We start from the raw sequence: 8957 nt of genomic DNA, 5'->3' as shown, positions 1-8957 counted from the left end.
ACAGACAAGGTTTCACCGATTTAGTAAAAATGAAACCATAGCATGTTATTCAGATAAGTCCACCTTTTCCTTTTATTAATAGCTGTCTCATATTAAACACTTTAAGAGCAATTTGTCTCTGTGGAAACCAGGTGGTTAGCTATTACCTGCTACTTTGTTAGGCTGAACCGGCTAAAGAAAACTTTAGGGAACCGTGTTTACCATTAATAAGTAACTATTTATAAGGTAATTTCTAAGGTAAAAACTTGTTTATACTAATTTAGATTTTTTTTTTTTTTTTTTTTTTTTTTATGATGGTTTGCTGTTGTTGACCAAATCATCTTGTTTTTAATTTAATGTTAATTGTTTCATCCAGTGTTGAACTGTCCTATAGTACAGACTGGTAAGTGAATTTGATAAAAAAAAAAAATTAAAAAAAATACTCATCATCATCATCATAATCATAGTACTCATAATAATAATCCTAATAATAATAACGCGGGACTGTGTCCTCGCCAGGAATAGTCTTATTTTGAAAGCTTTGACTGAAGAAGCTTATTATTGGATAACTTGACTCCATAACAGAGCGAGTCAAATCCCTCTGTCTGGCTCTGCCTGGCGGTTCTCTCACCAACCAGCGACCCCGGACAGTGTGTGAGGGTGTGGGCGGAGGGTGCTGTCATATATGAGATGATGCTCCACAGTCTCACTCAGCAGGGGGGTCGACTCACTAAACCAAGAGAGCTCCAACACAATACCTTCAATTCAGTTTATATGCTATGCCAGGTTTTCAGAGGACAAGGGATTACTAATGACTGACACTACAGGCTACTGTGTAAGATTTCCATATTAGTGGTGGAAGAAATAGCCTCGGCTCTCCGGAGCCTTTACTTCAGTCAAAGTAGCTAAATGAAACAGTGGGGGGAAAAAATGTAAATACTCCTTACAAAAGTCCTTTATTCATAGTATGAAAATAACCTATTTCAAAAAGTTTTAAACACATATTGTCCAATATTTGTATTAATGCTGACATGTTACAATTTTCTTTCTGTATGGGGGGTATAGCTTATTCTATTACAATGTGTTATGATCGACTAATCATATATTTTAGGTCATAAACGAAGCCTTAAAAGTAGCTTGTAACTATAGCTTTAAGTAAATAGTAAAATTACTATCTCTGTGTAATGGAGTAGAGGTATAAAGTGGCATAACTTGGAGATGACAAAGTAGTACAAGTACCTCAAAACGGTATGTGTTTAGCCTACTTAAGTAATACATGTGCAACTTTACCCATAATTTACCTTTATTTAAGTTATATCAATATTAGAAATAGTGTGGTTTTTTTTTAAGCCTTTGTTATGAAAAGACTTGTATATATTACGCTTAGGTAAAACTAAGGTGACAGTAACAAGGCAGAGAATGAAAAAGGTAGACTAAACATCCTTAACATCCTAAAATAGCACGGATAACAAACTACTGCTCATTTTTTTTCTGGGGGCCTCCCTGCAATTCCCTGAAGGCCCTCTGGCGGTCCCTGGATCCCACTTTCGGAGCTGATGTTAGAGCTACAGTAGGCCTTAGCAAACGGTTTACAGGCAGCACTAGTCTTAAATGCTCTTTTATATATATATATATATATCTACATGTGGCTGCCAAATAATTTCTGGTGATGTTTATCTTGATGTTTTCACTCCATCAGACAGAAAACAAGAGTCCCATGGTGGTGGTTGTGATAGGCTAAAATGCTCATTAGATGCTTGAAAACAAATTTAAAGGGGTTAAAAACAGACAACTATTCTTAGATCTTACAAGCGGGGAAAAAAAGAATCTAAGCTTTGCTGTGCTGGTGGAAAAGCTGTGCTATTGTTGCTTAAACCAGAAGGAATTATCTTCTGTCGTGGGCCTTTTCAGACATCTCAGATTGTCAGTGATATTAGCTTCATAACATCAGAGTGATGAGACTGAACGCGAAGCAGATTTTAATGGAGACATGATAGCATTAAAACGCAACTTGAGGATGTTTAAGTATCACACAGCTCCCATGAAACAACTCGTGTCCCCGATGACGTTAGCATAGGATCAATAGTATCCCAGCATGCCTAGTCCAACTAGTGTGGGGATGTCTCACCAGACACCAAATCATTTTAAGCTGTATACTGTGAAACACAGACAAATTTACCTAGCGGTGATAGACTTAATCAGCATTGTGTGAACGCGTTTGGCACCTGAGGTTTTGGGCTTTGAGACCTGAATTATCGAAAGAGACGTTCCACACACAATCAGTGCATAATTTGCAAGTCAGCTACAGCTGATGTCTATACATTTGGGGTTTTTATGGCTGCAAAAATTCCCCCACAAGTAGATTTGTGCATATATGCAATAAGTCAATAGGAGTGCTTCATATTTACATAGTTTTCTTGACTGTGTCGGTCTCAGGTGTATTTAGACAAAGCTTTGAGCTTATGCTTTATGTGTTGAACCCTTTAATGAATATGGCATAGTACATTTTTAATCCTGAGAACTTGACTTCTATATCAGTTTGTGATTGATGCTTTTTTCAGTGCTATTTTTTTTTATAGTAGGGGGCTACAGATGTAAAAAGTTCTACTGGCTCACTGATGCTGTGATGAGATAAAGAGTTGTGTGTTTAAAAATTACAATTATTAGTGGGGAGGCAGTTTAGGTGTTGAAATGAGGTGCTGAATGACAAAGCATTTTTGATTTTAGATACTTTTGAAGCAATTCAGTGGTGCCATTATATTTATAAAAACAAATTCCAATGATACACTCGACTCATTGGTATTCCTCACACAAATTTTAGTACACTGCTGTAAAGAGCCATAGATGGTTTTTCTTTTTAAAACAGTTTTAGTTGGTGTGGATCTGAGATATGTAATAACGTATGTTTTTAGAAAAACAATATGCTGGATGAAACCTACAAAGGGAAAATGTTGAAATTTCCAGTTTGTCCTCATGGTCAAAGCGTTGTCTCACCAGTTCAGTGCCTAAAATAAGAGACGATGATACTGAAGAGTATTTATTTGGCTTGTCGTCATAGCAACGTAATGGGTTACAGGTTTAATTCAGAGCAGCATTTTCTCTTATATTGGGAGGGTTTTGATGACAACCGCTCTGAAAATGAAAGTGTGCCTGTGGCGACTGATCACAAGAAATTAGTTCTTGTGCCAATCCTCCCTGTTAACTTGAAGAGTAAGCATTATTAGAATACAGCTTATTAGGCTGCAGAAATAAGATTAAGCAAGTTAGCCCTCCGAGCACAGCTGAGCTTGAAGGGAATTTGTTCATTTTATTTAGGTTCAGACAGGTGCAAATTAAAACCTCGAAGAAACCAGTTGTCAAACATAATAAATGCACATGCTTGCATCAGGGTTCACTGAACACATTGATGAGCATGGAAATGACTTTGGGCTAACATGTTAGACTGCAACGTCCGTCAGCATCATCAAAACACAACAGGAGGAAATATGCTTTGAGAATTAAAACACGAGGCTCAACACCTTCCTAAGACACATGTTGCCAACCATTCGTTTTCTTGTCGCAAACTAATAATTGTTATCTGTTGGTGGCTCTGGATATGAAGTCATAATCTCCCGAGTCTGTGTCGTCCACTGGTAACACTAATGTCTGCTCTAAATTATCGAGATATGTCATGCCCTGAACCGAGAGTCGGATTTGTCGCAAAACCATTTCAGCTCCAGTGTGACTAAAAACTGAGATTAGGTTTTCACTCCGAGAAGGGAAACACCGTGCAATACCCAATCTACGCCCACAGCAGCCAGACTCCTCTCGGCTATTATAACTCTTACAGCGTGCATCAAAGATTTAGTGTGTCTCAACAACACAGTTTAAGATATCTGGGACACATTCAACCACAATAACACACACACACACACACACACACACACACACACACACACACACACACACACACACACACACACACACACACACACACACACACAGAGCTCCACAATCCTCCTCTCCCTGTAAACGAAAGTGAAGAGCATTGTTGGAAGCCTCTGTGTGTGTTTATGTGTTGATTGTAATTGGTTGTTGTTCGGTCTCCCTGGCAGCGCGCTTCCTCACCCGTTCGTCTCCAACTCTTCTTCCAGCTCATCTCATCCTTCTCACACTTACTGTCTTGTGTAACTCATGCAAGACTCTTTCTGCTCCACAGAATCACTTCATGCATTTTTTACTCCAGCTCTGTCGCTGTGGTGTGTTCAAATGCTGGTTTACATTAGTACGGGCGCGCGCACGCGCACACGTAGGGAATTACATCCCCTCTGTTATCGGTTGAGGATGGGTATCTAGGCCAAACATTTATTATCAGTGTGCGGTGGGCGCCCCTTGGGTGCGTTTCCATAGTGACCATCACATAACATTACGTATGGGGAAGCGTTTTATTCCGTGCCATTGTCAAATGCACGCGCAAAACACACTGGGGGAATTCGATTACAGATCGATCATCCTGATCAGTCATTGAAATTGCCATGAAAAAAAAATTCCCCTCGGGGATTAATAAAATAAATACCTACCTACCTACCTACCATGACGACCACCCGAGAGCACGTCCTGATACCAAGCCCAAAACACACACACACACACACGTCCTGTACGTGTGCAGAAACACATGAGCACAGTGACACTGAGCCTGCCTACCTGTCTACTTGACCTGGTTAGACTGGGAGGACACGAGGAGGACACGAGGAGGTCAGCAGAGCGCGCGCACTGCAAATGACAGTGTAAATATGGGCCGACAATTAAAGAAAAAGTAAATCCCCAAATCAATCCAGCATGAAAACATAACCACGGAGAGACAGAAAGTCCAAAAAACGGAGCGGTTAAAGAGCACCTGAAGCAAAGATAAACCTGAAGGGTGAGGCAGTATAAAACCACTGCAGGCTAAAGATAAGGCAAAAAAAAAAACACGCAGAAAATAATGGAGTAACAAATATCCATTTAAGAAGGACAAGGAAATAAATTAACTGGTATTTTACTAAATATTGCAGCCTAAATAATTGCAAGGTAAACACTGACAATAGGACAATACTAATACTCTGAGTGTTTTCAGCTTGCACCGTGGCTCTGAGAGGGGCAGTGTCATCGGGTCCATCACTTTGGTCCTGGCTGCCTGGATTACCATGAATTTTGGTCCTGACACTCCTGCTCCACTCAGAGGGATTTGTTGTCCTTAACTGGACTCTGTGGTTTTGTGCCAATTAGCAAATGTCAGTTTGCTGGCACACAGAACTCCTGTGGTGAAAATGGTGCATTTAGACCTGCAAAACATCCCCACGTTAGCATTGTTATTGTGAGCATCTTAAAGCACTGCTGCGCACCGATACGGCCTCTTCCTGTTGAAAGAACATTTACCAGTTTATTAGGTTACACTTTGTCGCTACTAACACAGCCCTGCAACAGATCTAACCTGAATGAAGATGATACAGTTGTTGAAACTGCTTTAAAGAGGCAGTGGCCACCTTTAAAGTCATTTTGAGAGCTGGAGATTTGGGTGCTTTGATCACATTAGGTTAAGTTTTTGTAATATTTAGTCTTCCCTTACTGACTTATATGGTCTTTTCACCCTGAAACCACCAAGGGATCACTGATATGTAGTGTATAATTTACACTACATGGAGTGTAAGTTTGAAGTCCCTGTTAAACAGTTTTTATTCAGACTGCAAGTCGTTTTTTCAGACCTCTCCAAAGCATCACTTTGCATGCATTTGTAAACACAGTAAGACAAAGTAAAAAATTGTGTTTGAGTCATAAATCAAAGTTGAACGTAACTTCTTTTTTTTTACCAGTGTAATAGGCTGCTCAATCACATTTGCTTTACTGTGTTATCGGCCCAGTTGGAAGGATTCTATCATGCAGCAACATTACTGACTCATCCTTTTTATTAACTCGAGAAATAAGGAAAATACATTCCCACTCTCCACTCCCTCTCTCTACCCTTTCACAGCGCTCTATACAAACACTTGGGCAGTCATGCTCACACAGCTTGCATCATCCCTCTGCTTTACATTGATGACGGAAGACGAGACAGAGTTCGGTTGTAAGCGAGTCGGTGAGAGGCATCTTTTCTGACAATCGGCAGAAAAGAAGTTGCTTAGCAACCTTTGGCCTTGATGACAGGAAATTATGTCATGCCTTTGGGAGAAAACACAAGCAGACACACCAATACACAGGCATGGAACAGGTGCACGCAGACGCACACATGCAGGGTGAACATGGCAGGATGGCAGACGGGAGGAATAATGAGTTCTGGTGATAATCTGGGCAATACAACAATATATTCATCTTCTCGAATGGTCTCACTGATCTCTGCATCCATAAAGAAGGACCATACTTATTTATTTGTATAAATAAATATATATATACACACACACACAGCGCACGGACTAATCTGAGGATGTGCTTTTATGTTCTGCTGTTTGATGAAAAATATATCTGCTGCTCTTCTGTTTCTCAGTGTTCCCTCAACTCATCTGTGAACCCATCTCAGCCTCCTGCCTGTTTTCTGTGATTCAGCGGTCACGCCAGCCCTCCAACAAGGTACACACTGACAACATACACACGCACACACTGACAACATACACACTGACAACATACGCACTGACTCACAACAAAGCTTATTGCCGTGTGCTGTGGGAAGGAGAGGCAGTGACATGTGGAGTTGTGTTTTGGAGATGAGGCATATGAGATTTTTTATTGCTAATCTGTTTCCCTCCCGTGTTCGAAGCTGTAGGACTTAGAGCGCCACAGTGTGTTCAGTATGTCTCACTACACGTCTCTGTGTGGGAAGTTTCACTTTAATTATTCATGTCCGTAAAGGAATGAGCTGCCAAAGACCCTGAAACTCACTATTGTGTCTGACAAGCTGCTTTTGAGGACATACTCCATCTTCTCTGAAAAATGAAGTTATTTCTAAATATATCCGAAATACATCTGATACTCCAGTGCTGCAGTATATCACATACTGTATATCATATTTAGACTTACTGTAGCAAATAACACTACTCAAATTAAAAAAGGTCTCATGCGTTATAATTGTTATCATGCCCATGCAGCTGTAACTGCATTCAAAATTATTATCGACATCAAAGTCATACAAAACAAAAATAAATTGAAACGGAAAAAATGTATACTTCAATATAATTTTATGCATCATCTTAATTCTAGCTTTTTATATAGTTGGCTGAAATACATTTATTTATAATTCCACCATCGGTCCATCGACAATTTTGTTTAAATTGATCAATATTAGTTTAATTTAGGTTGAAAGGATAATCTACCATTCTACTGAACTATAATCAATAATGACTTTTTTTTCTTAGAGTAAGAATGCTAATTATTTTTTAAATACATATAAATTAGCACAAGTTCAAATAAAACAAGAAAAAAGCTGCACATGGCTCATCTCAGGTCGAGTAACTTCAACTTTCTATCGTTTTTTTTTTTTTTTTTTTTTAAATCCATTTTCGATGACCATAAATGTAGACGTTTGATCTTAATTAAGCCAGATGTATTATAAAACATTTCCATTCAGGAAGTTTAAATGTGGTTACACCTCGTTAAGACGTCGGGAGCTCGGAGGAATAAAATCTGCACTGGAAAAAAAAACAGTAAAGTAACGTAAGGTCTACACATGAATGATAGCCCAACTAATTAAACTTACACAAGAAATGTTATGTAAAGCATTCAGTAAACAGTCTGGATAGATGCTTATACACCATTAGCAGCATATCAGTGCGTTTTCTATCCTGGTGAAACTACTGCACCCTTTACATATAGTTTACATTATCTACCTTGTTGAAGCTCCATAATATATGGATGGATATTCTATCTTTTATGTGTAACATTTGTTGCTGCCACTGTTGACAGTTGTGAACGTAACATTGTCAAGTCTAAAGAGTCTCAGGTGTTCGTCCACAGCCCAGACACAGCACCGTAAACTCCACCGTTTGTACATTAAAGTTAACAGCACCGCAAGTTGTTACTGAATATTTGATTTTGTTAGCGGTGTCAGTTGCTGACGTTTCCACATAACCTCATACTTTGAACTCGTTTTTATCTCTAGTTTTGAGTCCTAATTTCATTATTAAAATCGAATTAGTTGGTGAAAGCGCAAATGTCGTCCAGAAACGGCGTAGAAAACCAAGATTTCAAACAGCGATAAAATACAACTCAAGACATTTTCATGAGGTCAAAACATTTTAATTAAAAAAAAAAAGAGGGAACAACTCATTTCTAAGAACACCTTACCTATAATTTGTTCCAGTTCCATCACATTTCACTTTCGCACCGGCACACACACTCACTCACTTGACACAATGGCAGATAGCTACTGCACCTTTGGAACAAAATACATGCAGACTGATTTGTCATTATTAATAAACAATTCCTAGATGTATACAATCCAGTGTAGCATGACTGCATAAAGGTCTGCTTTTACTTCAAGGACGATACGAGCAATTCTGTTAGTTTTAGCCCATAAATCACATGTGTTGGGAAGTGACTGGATTTCCTTTATGTTGCGTTGCGTCGAGTAAGAAAATCTGAGATTTAACCTTGTTTAGTTAGGTTGTCAATCTAATATATACATACATATATATATTCAAATATTATGAACTCGAACAAAAAGAAAACCTGTACTGGCAGGAACTCACCCAACAGCTGACTAAAAAGAAAAAAATTCTCAATGTTGAAAGTGGTTTGAAATAATAGAAAATATACAATTCGCTGTTCATTGGCTAAAACGTGCAAAACTGCAGGTACAGTCCTTCGAAAAGCGCTTCCAACAGCCCTCATAGCCCCCCCCCCCCCCCCCCCCCCCCCCCCCCCCCCCCCCCCCCCCCCCCCCCCCCCCCCCCCCCCCCCCCCCCCCCCCCCCCCCCCCCCCCCCCCCCCCCCCCCCCCCCCCCCCCCCCCCCCCCCCCCCCCCCTGAAGG

Source organism: Brachyistius frenatus, unplaced genomic scaffold (assembly GCF_029030835.1).
Source record: "Brachyistius frenatus isolate BFR_SWC_R1_liver_20210118 unplaced genomic scaffold, ASM2903083v1 Contig_7, whole genome shotgun sequence".
NCBI lineage: Eukaryota > Metazoa > Chordata > Actinopteri > Embiotocidae > Brachyistius > Brachyistius frenatus.
The sequence above is the reverse complement of the archived record's forward strand: the minus strand, read 5'-3'. Positions refer to the sequence as shown.